This window comes from Chinchilla lanigera, unplaced genomic scaffold, assembly GCF_000276665.1.
Source record: "Chinchilla lanigera isolate Chin_1 unplaced genomic scaffold, ChiLan1.0 scaffold00014, whole genome shotgun sequence".
NCBI lineage: Eukaryota > Metazoa > Chordata > Mammalia > Rodentia > Chinchillidae > Chinchilla > Chinchilla lanigera.
Window position 1 is genome coordinate 25,017,157 of NW_004955415.1, and position 17,723 is coordinate 25,034,879.

Here is a 17,723-nt window from a genome sequence, read left to right on the forward strand (position 1 = left end):
AGGAAATTTCAAGACATAGAGAATTCAAGGTGTTGGAGGAGGGCAGAGAAGTAGCACTCAATCCAGATTAGGAGTTTAAGGCAGTTTTCTGAGGATATAGCACCTTAGCAGACACATGGATAGGCAGGAGTTGCCCAGGCCATCAACAGAATGTTTTACCTTCTGAACAAAAGAGCAAGGAACTGCTGGCCAGAAAGGGGCTCAGAAAAGTACAGAAAGCTCAGTTGAGCTACACTGAGAAACAGGAGTAACATTCAGCTCAGAGGATAGGTCGAGGGCACTGGAAGTATAGGAACCCATGGTTGTATGGGAAGCCTGCTTTGGACTTGTACTATAAACTCAAATGTCTAACCATCCTGCAGGAGGCATACCTGGAATATTAGCTTGCACACTCTATCTCCAGGTGTAAGTCTCTCAGTGATGTAACTGAACAACATCGGGGAATGTTGCCCACTTTGTAAATTCACCTTCATATGTAACATAACACCTTGAGCAAAGCAGGCTCCCAGAAAAATGCTTGTTGAGTTAAATTGAGTCTTTTCTCATGTTATTCTTTGGGCCATTATCTAAAGTGATATTTTAGGCTGTCTAGATTTTTCTGAGGCATCATGCAAAGTGTAAGAGTAACTCAAGCTCCACTGATCCTCTATTATAGTTATTTTGAATTAATATGGAAAATGGACATGCACGATAAAGTGATGTGCTCTAAAGCCATGCACTGTGGAAAAAATACCATCTTGACCATAAAGAAGGCCCAGGAGAGGCCCTTCAGAGACATGAATAACATTACTTTTCTTGGTTGGAAGAGATAAAAAATAAATTCCTGGAATAGTGGCATTAAAAGAAATTCAAAGGGCTCACCTGAAAAATCTGCTTCTTTGTAAGAATCATCAAGTCTGAAATGTCTGTTCATTTTCCAGAGATTAGTCTTCATTAGGTAGGATTTCAGCAAAGTTTATAAAGACATCTGTTTGAATAACTGAGTAGAAGCCAAGTCAGGTTTATCAGAATTCCAGCATCAAGCTAAGTAAAGTTGTTTGCTTTGTTTTTCTCTCTTCAGTCTCAGAAGAACAAACAGTACCCTGATTGTATACCAAGTCAAATATTACCTCCTAGAGTCAGATCATTTACTGCAGACTAAAACAAGCAGCCATAGAATATGGTCCTGATTGTTATGACAGAGAAATATGAATAAAATGGAGAAATGGTATAGTAACAATCATGATGGCTGATATACTCAGTTGGAATATGAACACACAGATTTATGTTTCCCAGAAATATCTTGAAGTCTTCTTTTATATGGTTGATTTGTTTTCCTTGTTGTGAATAGCTATATTTTGCTAAAATGTTTTATTTATTTCTTACATTTTTATTTCAGTGTAGAACATATTTACTCCATCATTAGCATTCACCTGGGAAAGCCCACAGTAAAGTAAATTTAAAAACCTAATTTGAATAGTAATTCAAAGTCATTAGACATTTCTAAAACTTGGGTATAGCTAATTTATCTGACAATCCATTGCTTATAAGACAGGCTACTTCTTAACCTCCCTGTTCAAAAAATAATGAAGGCTAAAGCTCTAAAAAGCGAAGTCAAGTCTACAAGTCAACTGATTTTCTACAAAAGTTCCCGGGAACTGAAGGAAGTTTTGTTCCTTGTCAGATGTTGGGTGAAGAGAGTTAAATATATTATCAAGTCTTGACTGTTAAAACATCCTGGTTTCCAGATATGTTTTAATAATGCCAGTGTGATATGTATGCACCTAGGAAACAGGCTAACTTTGTGGGCTTTCCATATGCACGATGACTGAGGCAATATATTTTAAAGCAATATTCCAAAGTACGTGTAATGGAATTTGTCAAGGGAAAAAAATAACAATTAGAATAGAGGTAGGTCATTTTCTTGGCCCTGACACATTTAGCCAAATTAAATGAGAAGGAAGGAAGAAAAAGAAAAGAACAAACAATAGAAAAAAAGGAGATGAAAGAAAATTTTGAAAACATTTTAGAAAATGTTTCCCATACACATATTCCTTGGCCTTAATATTTCAGTGGTGCAAAAAATCTTCAACTACCAATATCTACAACTTTGTGCTTTTTTTCAAGACCTAATGAGAACCTTCTCTGCCAGTAGAAGGTTACTCTGCTATGGCAGGCAGGCAGTGCCAAGCAATTAACATCCACTGAAACCTTGCCCTCCACCAGTGATTCTCCAATGTCTAAGTGTCTCAGCTCCTCTCCTCTTGGGTGTCCTGATTTTAAGGTATCCGTTTTACATCACTTCTCAGTGTTTCCCTGCAGCATACAAGTTCCCATTGTAGCAAGTGGCTTAATACCTTGCCCTTTATTGATAGGGCCCCTTTCCTCTATCACTTGGCTTTTCTTTCCATGTTTCCTGGATCATTTCCCAAATCAACCATGTGAACTGTATTTTAGTCTTAGGCCCTTCTCCTAATGGAAGCCACATATATTTCTAGTCATTTCTGTTTCTGGTCATTTGTCTCAGGACTGCACCACAAGTGGAAAGTTGTGTCTGCACACAGCTCTTGCACATGATCCCCCCTCGTAAATGTTTCTACCATATGAGGTGTAATGATTATGCTCTTGGCAATGGGAAGGTCTTCATCCCACTTTTAATTATGTCCAAAAATGCCAAATCTATAGTTCTTAAAGCCATCTGGTTGAAATTCACCTGCTTATGCAACAGGTATTTCATAGAAGAAAGGGCACATTATCCATCTGAGCATCTGAGAGTAATTCACCTGAGAGACCAACTTGTAAGATTAGTCATTTCTGGATGCCTAGCTCCTTTTCAAAGGAGAGGGATTTGGTTTCAAGTGCTGCACATGGAAAGTGAGTATGTAGTGCCTCATTTCTTATGAAATGTGACTATGAGAGAGAAAGATTTTATCACTCAGTATGCAGCAGGCTGAGAGCTTGCATGAGTTGGGTATAATGTGCACAATTTATTTCACGAGCACCTCTCTAAAGTATCTTGAAGCTTAAAGGGTAAAAGACCCAATGAGTTTTTGCTTTATTATTTGCACAAGGTGAAAACTTTCTGCCATATTTTAACAGATTCTTTTTAATGGCAATGCTTTTAATTCTCTTTTCTAAATGTAATCTAAAACAAGATGGAACTTCAGAGGTGTAGCAACAGCTGGTGTTCACATGCCATCACTAGATGCCTTCTTCTGTCTTAATCTATAGTCAAAAATGTAGGAAACACTGCCGCTTTGAATGTCTTCATCATCACAATAAAGGAAACATAACAGTTGTCCACATAATTCAAAGCCTTAGAAGTTTTTGTTTTTAACTAAGCTTTCCAGATAACTGAAGCAGAGATTTCCAGAAAAAAATTATTGCCTCCATTATCCATTTCATGGTCAACTTGTATGTGTCTGACTTTTAGATTTTTATTCAAATCATACAAATTTTCTTCAGTAAGCTGAAGAAAGATGAGGTTCTAGAAGTTGACAAGGTTGGGGTTTTTTGCATTATGTTGGTTATTGAATTTCAAAGATTTTAAATCCAAAGATTATGTAAATAATTAACTAATTAAAACCTAAATACTTGAGGACTTATTAATATGTCAGCCCACTATTATTTAATTGTGGGAAAAGCCATTTCCCATCCCCAATCTCTTTCTTTTTCTCTTTCTCTTTTGATAGATACACGGGAGATAGAAGACAGATAAATAGATGATTGATTGATTTAAGGTATACTCTGATAGTGCCAGTGAATATTCAGTACTTGCTTGTCCTCTTATAGAAAAACAATTCTCATTGTCTGATCTAATTGGACTTCATTGATAGAAGAACAGAGGCTAAACGTTTGCAAGTATCCAACTAACACACTGAGGGCTCCATTATCATTTCATACATGTATATACAGGAGGACAAGACCTTAGAAAAGAACAATAATGACCCTGTTTGGCCAGTAATACTCTGCTTCTAGGCCTAATTGAGATAAAATGGGAGGAGTTCATGGTAGCAAGATCAGTGAATTGATCTCCTGTAAATTATCTGGTAGATAATTCAGCTGCTTGTCCCATAGCAGATAGTGCTTCATGTAAGTGGTCTGTGCTTCAGAAATGGGTTTCACTAACTTTATATGCCAGGTCATATCTATTGAATCCCAAGATTATACTGAAACCAAACTTGAGAGAGAGAGAGGATTGTGAAAATAAGTAGAAGCACTTAAAACACTGATAGTGATAAATTGATGGACTCTGATGGTGGGGATTTACCTAGTGGCTTAAATGAGGTGCCATGTTTCCTGCTGGTAAATACTCAATACCCACTTCTCCACTCAGAAAAAAAGTGATTCTCATTACCTTATGGAGTTCACTGAGAGCTATGGGTTGAGCCTTTGTTAAGTTGTCACGATTCTTCCCACACATTGTGGGCCCAGTTAACATTGCCTGTTATAGAACTTTTATTGGTCAGTGTTTGATCTACTTATCCTTACTGTACTCTGAAGCCACAAAGCCAGCTGGAGAAAGAGTGCTTCAAGTCTTCAATTCTCTTTTAATCAAAGCAAAGATAGAATTCTAATAAAAATTTTTCTTCAAACCAATTTCTAAAGCTCATTACTCAGAGTAGAAATGAAAGAGATAAGCTGCGTTTATTTGGAATGTCCTGCTCTCTCTGATAGAAGATTCTTGTCAGGTTCATTAAAAAAATATTAGAATCTTCCTCACAATTGATCAGCTTCCCTGAATGGGCCCACCAAAATGTTATTTCTTCAGAGCAGATTGGACTGTGGCAGGTTTTGCTGGGAAATGTGGTGCTTCATCCTGATGCTCATGTTACTCTGCTTTGAGTGGTGTCTAATCAATCCATGATGCATGATGGGAAAACTAAAAATTCCAAGCTTCATTTCTCACACTCGCCCTTCACAGTGGCCTATGCCTAATCAAGTCCTGTTAATTCTTCCTCCCTCAGTCCTCAAATCTGTGTTCCTCTTTCCAACCCCAATGCCACTGTCTTAGATTAGGACCATGGCTATGCCTCCTAATTAATCCTCCTTAGTTCTTGCCACCTCCATCCATTCCAACTCACCTTTGCAAGATTCTAAGTCAGGTGCTAAGATTGCAATTCTCATTGGGCTGTTACGCTGTCAGTCTCCTTACCAGTTGCAAATAAGGGTTAGGAACATCTCTAGTGTGGACTGAATTTCTCCTGCACCCCCACCCTGCCTTATTCCTTATCATTTTATGTTGTGCATGCTAATGAACTGCAGAAGCACTGTCCTCTAAAGAGCTGTGTTTTCTTTTTCCTGAAGGATTTTCGTATTAGAGTCTCCTGGTTCTTCTTTCTTCATTCCTTGATGAAACCCTCCTCATTTCTCAGGACTCAGATTGTTTGTTTTTTTTCTGGCTTCTGCTGGTCTTCCAAGACTGGCTTTCATAACCTGCTGATATGTCCCTAGAACTGATGATCTATGCTGACAGTCTCTGCCACAGCCCGACCAGGCATTAATGGAAGCAACTCTTGTTTATTTCTCCCACTGCAAAGTCGGGAACCATGGCTTTTTTCACTTATGCTTTCCCAGAAACTGACAGTTCTATGTCAATTCTGGAAATACTTGCTGGAAAAACGAAGCTAAAGATCATACAACTAGCAACTGAAGAAACACAGCGTCAAAACCAACTCTTTGGTGCTATGTGACCCAACAATCCCTCTTCTTAGTATACACCTAAAGAATATGAAATTACCACCTGATAAAGGCAGCTTACTCCCATATTCACTGAAGTATTATTCACAAGAGATGAAATATGGAAACAATTTGTCTGATAATGGAAGGATGGACAAACAAAATGTGGTATCTGTCTATCCATCCATCCTTCCACCTGATGGAATTATCATTCAGCCTTTGAAAAAGAGATCCTGACATACTATTATGGCTTGTGTTTGGATGTCCCCCGAAAGTTTCATGTGGTCATAGGTGGGGCTTTTTCAGAGGCAGCTGGATCCAGATATGTGATGCTGGAATTGATGATGTAATGCTATGTTCAAGGGCACTAGGATTAAAAGTGTGCCTGCTACCTGCCCTAAGTAGCTGTGATAATGTATAAGGGACAGAAAGAGCTGTGGTCATCCCTTGTTGCTTTGCTACCTTCTGCCCACCATGAACTGTTTCTCCTCCTTGAGGCTTCTCTGCCTTGGAGCCAGCCAATTATGAACTAAAACCTCTACAAACTATGAGCTTAAAAAACCCTTCCTCTTTTAACCTTGGGTGTTGAATACTTTGTCTCAGCAGTGAAAAAAGTAACTAAGCCACATACTAAATTAAATAACCCAAATACAAACAGAAAAACACTGTATGATCACACTTACATTTGACATCATTAACAAAAGCAAAAGGTTCATTGCAGAGATAGAACAAAACTGCCGTTACCAGGGATGGGACTAAGAAACAGAGAGATACAGGTCAAAGAAGAAAAAATAGCAGATATATAGAATGAGCAAGCCTAGAAACCTGAGGTACAAAGGAGAACTGTAATTAATAAAAATTATATGTTTGAAATTTTTGTTAAAAACCAGAGCACCAGCTCTTTTGTCTTCAAGCACGATGCTGTGATAACTGCACCCCACCCCAGTGTCCGAGGAGAAGCTAGACTATGCTGAAGCAGGAAAGGCTGAGGTCAGTGTTCCTCCCCCAAAAGTCCTTCTGCCACATTTCCAGCTTGATGTAATCAGTTGAATATTGTCAGATGGACTGTGCCTCTAACTAAAATCCAACTGAATGACTTATATTAAATCTTAGCTTTTCTCAGTGACCTCTCAGAACTGGGGATAAGCTTCAAAAAGAAACCGCTTCGATGTGTATTTCCTTAAATGTGTTCACTGCTATGTCTTCCCCCTTAAGAATTCCGTTCTACTAGCAAGACTCCTCAGTAAGAACTGCTTATTTTTACCTTCCAGAGTGTGTCCTTTCTTTTGATTGTCTCTACCTCTCTTTCAGAAATTTTCTGAGCTTTTCTAATGCACATTTGTTAATTCTTATTCATGCCCACCAAACACCAGAAAAATAATCCTCCCTCAGCTTTAGACCTGAGAGCTCAAATCATCTGAAAGCATTAGTTCTTTTCTCTTTACACTACACAATGCACACTTTTCTGAGAAGCCAGCACTTACCCATTCAGATGTGCTGCCAACAGATAGATTAGCCTACACAAAACCTGTGTCAGCTTGCAAAAATCATCTCTATGGTTCAACTTCTTTGTTTGCTTAGTCATGTCCTTTAATGAGCACAGATCATTAGTTGGTGTATTGTATTAATTCGGTGGAGTCCAGTTCTTGTATATGTTACATATAAATTCTCTTAAAGAATCACTTTTAAATCATTAAATTTTTATATAATTTCTAAAATTATTTTTTAAAAAAATTTTACTCTATTATTTAAAGGTTAGTTTTTAACTAATAAGTTTTTACCTTTATTCTATTAGCACCTCACCTCCAATGACATATTGTAAACTACTTGCTTAGGATCATTATTGCTACTTGATATTTAGTATAAAAAATATTAGCAGTTGGGCGTGGTGGCACACGCCTCTAATCCCAGCACTCAGGAGGCTGAGACAGGAGGATCATTGCAAGTTCTAGACCACACTGTGCTACAAAGAGTGAACTAAAGGCCAGCCTGAACTGAATAGTGAGACCCTGTCTCAAAAAGACAAAAAGAAATAGATTTCTTAAAATTTAGTTTTGAAGACAACAAAATGTACTAAGTATGAATAATACATTTCTTACCCTGTCACTACCACAATACCTTTGCTTTAAATAAAATCCATCCCTCCATTTGGAAATGTTATTTCTTAATTTTCCTATTGAAGTTAATGGTAAGACTTATGAAATTCTTTTATTTGTAGCCTTGTACTATTTAATGTGATATCAGCACCTGACCTATACATTTAGAGTATTTGGGAAGCTCACAAAGCACATTGAAATTCTGTCAAGTAATTATTGCATGAATGCCTTGTCACTTTTAGTCAAGAAACATTGGGAAAATGAGTAGCCTCATTAATCATCAAAAACATTAGAATGTACTTTAAAGATCAGGAAATTGGGGACATCTAGGTCAAGCCAATTGGCCAACCTAAGAACACAATTAAATCAAATTCCATTTGAGAAAAACAATCCAGTTTGAATCCTAGAGTCCTGTGTCTTTGTGATTTACATTGACCAGGAAAAAATTCTAAAAGTTGATGCATTGTATTGATATTAATGTTTTAACATAAACTATCAGGTTCTCTAAGCCAAATTATATGTGATATGCTCTGCATTTTTATTTGAATAATTCATTTTTCCTTTATTCTTTCATGGATACTTAATAGGATGATTATGATTGAACATGCCATGTTTGAAGGCATCAGTCAAATTATATTTATTAACAAGAATTTGTGACATGCAAGAATAAAAATAAGTTACTGTGCAATTTTCTGTTACATCTTAGTGCCTTTATATAATACTAAAAGAATTTGCTGACATATATGAAAAGAATCTTTTGCATATAAAAGACAAATTTTTAAAAGTTTACTGAACTAACATTGCTGAAATTAACGTAGTTTTGCTAGTATTTCCTTAATAATAAATTCCCCATTTATTAGCTATATAGTCAGGTAGGCCAGCCATATTTGTCATATACAGTAATCCCTTGTTTCAGGTTCACGAACACTTCTATTCACAAACAATTATGTTCTTACCCAGAAGTATTCAGCAAAATTTTGCTTTTGTTTCCAAACTCCAAACCAGATGATGAACATGGCCATGGTCATCTTCCCCAAGAGGGTAGAACAAATTCAGTTCATGAACTGAGGAACCACTGTACATTTTTAAAATTATTCATCGATACCCCTGGAGACATTTAGTTTAGATTTTTGTGAGAGGAAGAGAGGAGATGTTAGTGACTAGAAGAAAGCTGTGCAGCAGAAGAGAATACTAAGGAGAGGACAGACGAGAAGGGGGAAGTGTGCTCTCTGCCCTAGTGACAATTTATGTGCTGAACTGTAGTAATTTCTGTGCTCTGTGATGTTCACTATGCAGGATTCAGCTGACGCTCCTATAGGCCATGACCGAGTCAGCACATCCGTTTCTACTCTAACACCTTCAAAGTGCTGTGTTAAAATCCATTGTAACGGAGAATGGCTTATGGCCCATAGACACTAGTTTCTCTCCTAAATACATTCATAAATGCCTCGGAAATGTTTGCTTGGGTGTTTTATTTAGAAACAACATGGATAAATATTTGAAAAATATTGCTAATGGCACAGCAAAAGTGAACTGTAAAATATCTCTAGTGAGATGTTTTAAAATCAACACTCCATATAGAATTGGCTGAAGAGAGAGGAAAGTGTAAGGTAAAGGCAGGTGAGCTCTTCCTGTGTGTGTGTGTGTGTGTGTGTGTGTGTGTGTGTGTGTGTGTGTAACTATGTGAAGCAAATGATATTTACCAAATAAGACTCATATCTGCTGAACAGAAAAGAGGTACGTTCAATAGACATATCTGCCAAGGAAATCTGGGGTTGTAATTTATGTTTTATACTCCAAGAATGACTAGATTGCTTTAAAAGAAATACTTCTCCAATGTTTTTATTTCATTTTTTCATCAAATATGTCAGCCAAGCAAGGAAAGGGTCGATTATTTCTTTTAAAAGCAGGAAGAAAAGGACATTTACATTAAATAGTAAGCATCACAACATTCATAAAAGTTTCCAATTATTTATCAATATGCCTGATTTGCAACTGCAGTTTACTTAATCAGATTTGTATCTTCAGTGACACTGAAGCTTCCAGACTGGCGGTGGTGGAGTTATTCCAGGATACGGGCAGGAGGGTCAAATGTGCATATGGCTGTGTAATTGTCAGAAAACGTCCCTGTGTCAGATAAGGCCATGGCTTATGGTGAAAACAATCCTGTTAATGCTACTGCAGCATACGAGGAGACAGCTCCATTTTATTGCTGAAATTATGCTGGCCATGGATGACTGGCTGTCTTGATCATTCGCAGGCCAGTTGTGGAGCCATTGCTGGGGTCACTGGGCAGCCCAATCCAATACAGTCATTAAGACAACTGGATAATCAGACTGTAAAAAGGTTGGTCTGGTTATTTTTTAATGATGTAATTGGATCGACCACAGAGAGATTCAATTAATTGCTGAGCAGCTGGTCACTGTGGTGGTCTCACAGATAAGCTCAGCTGTCAGTGATAGACTTGAATTGACTATACAACTTCCAGACCGATTGTACAATATGTTGTTACTAAGCTGGAGATTCAAAAGAACTGACTCAGTTTTGTTGATTTTGTTGAGCCCATAGACATGTCATGTATCTTATGTGTGTGTATTTTTCTTTCTTCTTTTTAAAAAATTTTTTATTAATACACACAGTACATAATGTTTGTGTTCCTTGTGTGGAATCCATAGATGTATTTAATGCACCTTAATTCCATTTTTCATCCCTTTTGCCCCCCTGCCCCTTCCCTACCTCCACCTCTTGGTCTCCTTCCTATTTAAGAAAGATTTGTCTTTCTACTTCCTACTATCTATCTTTTATTTTACTTTTTATTTTTATCTTAATTTGAGTTTCCCCTATAAGAGAAACCATGTGATATTTAAGCTTGGGTGTCAGGTTTATTTCATTTAAAATTATAGTCTCCAGGTGCATCCATTTTCCTACAAAGGACTCAAGTTAATCCTTCTTTATGGCAGAGTAGTACTCCATTGTGCATAAATACCACATTTTCTTAAGAAAGAATTTTGGACTTGAAACAATTCAGTGATACATAATACTATTTTAAGATATGAGTATTTTCCCTTACCAGGATAGATTTCATTAGATAATTCTGCAAGCCACTGTGGAGATGTGTAGGGCAATTCATTACTTTTTGGAAAAATAAGAGAAATATAAGACTGAGTGAAAATTGTGCTATTAGGTGGGGGGAAAGCATACATTCTGCTTTGCTGAATAGCCACTACAAAGAGTATAGCCCCATCATAGCATGGCTGGGAGTCAATCATGGCAGCAATACCTTTGGGAGTAAGGAGTAAGCCGAAGTATTTTGGTCATTTCTTAGCTATCAGGACAAACTACCCATGGCAATTTCACTTCAAATTAAAGACTTAGCTATTTACACAAACTCTTTTTGGCCAGGGTGGCTGTGTGGACTTAATTCACTATATCCACTCCTGCCTGTGCCTGGGATATACACTCAATGTCTGTTGTATAAGAGAAGGAATATTTTCCTAAAGGAAACCTCTCTCTGAACAGTTAATGTCAAATAGGTATAAAAAGGTAGGTAAGTGTGTATTTGTACTTATTTTAAGAAAAAGAACAAATTTACGAGTTAGAAGTCGCCTTTGAGACATTAGAGCTCCTGTGGTTCCCTAGCAGTGGTCCAGAGAAAAATGCCAGTTTTTGACAATGTTCTTACCAAGCCAAAGGACAATGAGGCAGTCTTTCAAAATGGTGGTTCTGAGAGATCACAGCTGTCCACCACTTTTTCCTGACCCCTACTGAGCGGTAGAGTCTCTTTCCCTTTCTTTCAACCTGGGAGGACACTGTGACTGCTGTACCTGTGTAAGCAAAGACTTTAGGGAAAGTGGAGCTCCTCCCTCCTGTACTAGAATCCTAGCTCTAAGGACACTGTTCTGGACTCAGAACCGAACCAAGGTATCAACCGACAAATACCGAAACACACGGATTGCCAATTGAGATTTTAGAATGAGCCTTTATTAGCTGGCCAGGGACTGACTGAGAGCCTCCACGCAGGGTAGGATCAGATCAGCAGCAAACCAGGGGTGAGAGCAGCTTTTAAACCAAAAAACCACATCCTGCTTGGCAAGCGAAGTCTTTGTGAAGCAGTCTTCCGAGAAACTACGGAAACTTTAGGAAACTTACAAGAAAGGAACGATACATTTCAGGGAGTTTCAGGGAGTGGCTAGAATGCAGAATGACACAGGTGGAAAGGACAAGAGGGGGAGTAATCAGTAATTTTTTATGTTCTGTGTGAGGCCATGCATGCCCCTTGTGAGGCCTTTACCGACACTGCCTTTCAGAACACAGTTGCCATAGTATGAAAAGCTCATGCCACATGGAGAGCTCCCACATGGACTCTATGACCAAAGGCCAAATGAACCCCAACCAACTCCCAGCTGACTGACACTGACGCCAAGCTGAGCTCAGTCAGTGTACATAATTGTTCAGTTAGCAAAATGGTTATTTTAAACCTCTAAGTATTTGGTTGGCTTGTTCCTAGTAATAGATACTTGCAACAATTTTACATATTCAGGTTGTCGGCTCCTATTTCCTGATAATTGCCTCTTCGAGTCTCCACTTTCTACTTTTTGGTGCTTTGGCTTCCTTTCTTTTCAGCATGATGACCACAGTAGGTAGCAGTAAAATATATGGATGCATATCTTTAAGTCAAATAATACAAATTAGTATTGAAAATAGATTCATGTATAGTATCCCATGTTTTAATGCACTTTATTTGTCTATGAAATCCAAATTCTTTGTCCAAATCCAACTTAACACCCTCTGCAGGAATTGCCCCTGTAAAGGCTATAATATTAACTAGCCAACTTGAAAAAATTTCAGTGAAACAATTGATTCATCAGAAGGCAACACAACCTGTCTTTAAATACCTGTGATTATTAGGAAATGCAGGAAGATAAAACCTTGGTATTAATGAGACATTTTGAACTAATTTTACTAACTTTTAATTTTAAAAATCTATATTGATTAATCATGAATAGCAAGAGATGCATATATGAAAACTAGTCCTCAAATATAATATTCAGAGGTCCCACTTTAAATTCTCTTATTTTGCATTATTATACTTGCTGCCCCTTACAAGGAAATTAGTCTGAGGTATAGGGAGTAGCAGTAGGTATTGTGGGGGGAGAAAAAATAAGAAACTTACTGAAAACCTACTACTCATAGAGTTCTCTGTATATCATACTCTCATGAACTTGGAGATTTTAGAGATTATTTAATGCCAAAACTTCCCTAAAGATGCATAGTGTCCCTACAGGTTAAACATTTTGTGAGTAAACATTATCTTAGTCAAAACTGTTTCTGGGATTTTGAATGGAGAAATCTCAACCACCTTGAAGCATTGTTGTGAAATGGCATTCTTTCAAAAATCAGTGGATTTTCTTTCTACAAGAAGCATAAACAAAGGTATACCTGACCACAAATTATTTCATTAAAATGCATTAGAAAAGATGTTCAACAGGGCACTGTTTAAGTTACATGTCTACAAAATGTGAAGAGAAAAATTGTGTGAATGGTGCAAGAAGGGCTATAAGTAGGAAAACAGTGAGCTGTGAAGCTTATATTTGAAATGATATGGCTTTTAGTTCTTCCCTCTGTGTTTGTTATGGTCCTTCTAAAGTTCTTTGTCTTTTTAATAATAAAAAATGTGGCTGACATATGAACTTAAACTCTTACAGCATTAACATACACCAGTGCTAATGAGTAGTTAAAAGAGTAGTAAGTAAAGGAAATTGTATTTGTCATCATTACTGAGAATATGGAGCTCTGAATTATGGTAAGTGGTGAACTGATTGTCTTAAAAGGAGTAGAACTTTTTCCTTTTGCTAGCTGTTACTTGAAAGCCATCTTTTTCCTTAGAAACTATTTTCAAAGGCTACAGTGTTCTTCAAGGATACATCCTTCACGATAGCAGCCATTGGAGTTATAACATAATTTTTCAAAGATAAGGAGAAAATGACAGTTTTCAGAGAATGTCAGTAGACTTCAGACTAAATTTTTAGAATAAGGATATGCATGATTTATCCCCAATTTGAAAGGGGACTGGGTCTCTTCAATGCATATTAAGGGAGATCATTATGTTGTGGAAATTCCTTAGATAAAAGGATTATGAAACACATCAGATACCTTTGCTTATGACACATCTATTAAAGAAAATATTCTTACACAATCCTAGTCTTTATAGGAAATAAAATGAAAATTGCAAGAAGATTCTTTAAAACCCTATGTCAAGTAATGGCTGCATTTTCCTGGTTGCCTTATAAACTACAAGTGAAGAGGGAGAAAATGCTATCTAAGCACATGAAAGAAAATGAGATTATTCTCGTTGTTTGTTGCCTGAACTGCCTCTGCTTCTAAGCATGGGGTTGGGTGTGGGGAAGAGGGCTATGGTTAGGAGAAGTCTCCAGAATTAAATGATGGGACCAATAATTTAGAAAAGTGACCAGACTCTCAACAGTAGACTTGAGGATGCACTGACTATGTTTGATCCTAACTGATGTACCTGTCCTCTCACTTATAGTTACGTCAGTCTAGAACAGTGGCCTTGTAGCCTTTATGCATTACCAAAGGGAGTCCAGAAATACAAAGTTCCAGATAGACAAGGAGAATAAGTTCTGGAGCTATTACAACATGGTGACTATAGATAACAATTATGTATCATATGTTTAAAAATTGCTAAGACAGTTGGTTTTAAATGTTCCCATAACAAAAAAAAGTATCTGAGGTGATTAATATGTTAATTAGCTTAATCACTGAACAGGGTACACACATATATGAACAATACGTTGTATCCCATGAAAATTTTGTTAATTAACTTTTCATTCATTAATTAAAAATAAAATATGGCCATGCTTAGTTTAGAACAAGCAAGATCATTCCACCTTGTCTTGGTTCCTTTTTGGTTGCAAGTGGCCACAAGCTATATTAAAGTAGAAGAAGGGTAGACAACCAAATTTTAATCGTGTCTTCTACATGCATGCCAAAAGCATCACTCAACTTCAGTACAAGGTAACAAATATGCTGACATTTGCTCTTAAGGAAAGAAAATTAGACTTCCGCCAATTTAAAGCCATGAACAAATGTCAGAATTAGGATCAGTTTGTTAGATGAATTTGTAATTCCACATGCAAAAGCTAAAATGTTTTCACAGTGGAGTTTAATGACCTATACTGAAATTAACCCATTGGTACATTTAGTACATTGAATATATTCCAGAGGGTCACCTAAAGTCTAGTTTTTGGCTTCCATATCATACTTTCATTTTTTTTTAGCAGTACTGGTCATATATTATCTGTATTTAACAATACCCTGTGTGATTATACTGAAAAAAGTGGCTAGCATATAGTAGGCACTTAAATATCTTGAATGAACAGTCAAGATAAATAACTGGATTATAGGCTTTAATCTCAGGACATATTTTAAATTCAGAAATATCCTTAAAAACTGCAAAGTTTCAATGATTTATAAGTACCATACTATTTTTCAGAGAAGAATGAGCATTATGTTAAGTTGTTTCACCTGCCTGTTATTCCAAAGCAATTCTTTTCCATTATGTTTAATTATTATTATTCAGTAAAAAATTACCTATGCCCAAGGCAGTGTTTGAGTGGAATAGGCTGTTCTGGTACTTGTCTGATTATTATAAAGAATAAGAACAACTGTGAAATTGAACATGAGGGCAGAGTAGAAAGACATTTAAAAGCAAAAGATATTACTTTTCCTCAGAAATTATTCCTAAAGTTCAGCCTATGCTATTCAAAGCTGTAGCCTAACCATGTCCACTCACTCTACACTAGCCTTGTACTGTGTCCCTTAACTATAAGATTTTCTCCTTTTCTAAGAAATCTGCTGCAACCATTTCCCAGTGAAACAGAGCATAGTCTGTGTTCTTACCAGTTGATGTCTTAATTACTCCCCAGCTACAAGGTAAGAATCATTTAAAGAAAACATGGCCTTAAAAGCACAATAAAACAAGACACAACAGATAAAACAAGGCTATAGAAATCATAGATTATATTAAACGATGACTGTAACCTCCTGGCCCTACCCTGAGACCAACAAACTCTTCTACAGATACTATTTGAAAGTTCTCAAGTGAATGTCCCTTAATTGTTTCATGTAAAGGTCCAAGTTTAGGATATCTTCTTTTTGATTGGCTTTAAATTAGATTGTACATTCAGAAAAGGTATTAACTCATTCATTTTCTTTTCATTCACTTATTCAGAAAGCAGTTGTTGAGACACAATGAAAGACAACCCCCAAGTTCCTATGGGTGATGATGGAGGGCAGGAGACATAAGTAAATAAAATGTACGTGGTGGTATAACTGGGCTGTCCAGGGGCAGTGTGAGCATGCAGAAGAAGAGAGGTAAGTAATTCAACCTGGATGGGCCTGGTTAAAGTATGAGTAAAATCTTAAAGGACTGTTGAAGGGAGAAATGTTGAAGGAAAATGAACAACAACAAAAAAAATTCAGACTCAGAGAATGAAGTTTGCACAGCATCAAGGCAAAAATACAGTATGTTCCAGGATCCACAGGCAAGACACTGTAACCTGAATGTAGGATGGACTTAAGGGTACCAATGAAAGGTGCCAAACTATTAAGGGCCTGGATTTTCATGAGATAATGAAACGGGTGCTGGCTAGTCTCATGAGAGTAGGAGTGAGGGCCTATGAGACCCGCTGCCGTAGTTGACAAGATGGACAGAGATTAAACGAGGTACCCAAGTGTTTCTCACTGGTGCTTCCATATTCACAATCAGCTGTGGGAACTCACTTGGACATAGGGCAGGGAGAGGCATGCACAGCAGACTGTTAATAAACACAGTCCAGTCTGTCATGAAGTCTTCTAAATGCACAGCCTGGTATTAATACATAACCCTCACGAGCAAAGCTTTGTCTTTCTCCCATTATTTTCATGCACTGTCACAGAATGATGCCAAAAACGAGTCTTGGCTCGGTGACATGGAAGGGTCTTTGTGTTGTGTGTGGGCTTGTAGGCTAAAAGAAAGCAGAAAATTTGAGATCAGGAGACCTGGGCCTGTGTTGTTTGTTACTGAGTAGGTAATTCTCTGAACCTCTGTTTTCATACACTATGAACTGAAAATGATATAACATCCATTAAATAAGATTATGTATATCAAACTGCTTGAATGTTGTAAAGCGCTATGTAAGTTAACTGTCAGAAGTGTATCTTATAAACACACAGATACACATATTTTATTTTTTATTTTAAAGAGAAAAGAACAAAAACAAAATAACAAAAACAGAGACTGAGGATATAGCTCAGTGGCACAGCATTTGCCTGGCAAGGGCAAAGTCATGAGTTCAATTCCCAGTACCAAAAAGAGAGAAAACAAAATAACAAAAACAAGGACATAAACAAAACCACACAGAAACAATAAAAATGGTACAGAATTTCAAAACAAGGTGATAGGAAATTAACAATGGTTGTTGTATTATTACAATATTATTATTATACTGTTATCTTCAAAGTGGTTACTCAGATAACCAGATACAGGCACGTAATGATCAAACAATTACACATTGACTGTTCCTTTCAACAAACCAATAGAAATTAGTAGTACAATTATCTCAGCTCTCTTGTGTGCATATATACATATTTTCTCTTTCTTTTTCTTTTTTTTTCCCTTTCTTTTCTCTTTTCTCTTATCCCAGTTGTTCTTTCATTCTGAGCAGTTCCTTTCTCTTTCACAATATCTATTGTACCTTTTGGGTTTTATTTACTCTTTCAGGTTCTTATACTAGGGAGACAATACAATGTTAACACATGTGAGTCTGATTTATTTCACTTAGTAAGATCTCTAGTTGCATCCATTTATCTATAAAAGCCTCAAGTTTATTTTTTTGATAGCTGGATAATACTCCATTGTATGAAAATACCACATCATTTTTATCCATTCCTCAGTTGATGGGCATTTGT

The 17,723-nt window shown here is 36.9% G+C and overlaps 1 protein-coding gene and 1 long non-coding RNA gene across 5 annotated transcripts in view; one reads left to right on the forward strand and one right to left on the reverse strand.

Moving 5' to 3' along the window:
• Positions 1-929, reverse strand: part of LOC106148091 — a 37,831-nt gene extending 36,902 nt beyond the window's left edge. Inside the window, exon 1 of the long non-coding RNA XR_001233225.1 lies at positions 862-929. This is a non-coding gene — a long non-coding RNA (uncharacterized LOC106148091). The remainder of the gene's footprint in view (positions 1-861) is intronic.
• Positions 1-17,723, forward strand: part of Macrod2 (MACRO domain containing 2) — a 1,840,776-nt gene that overhangs the window by 1,618,748 nt on the left and 204,305 nt on the right. The gene's annotated exons all lie outside the window — the stretch shown is intronic.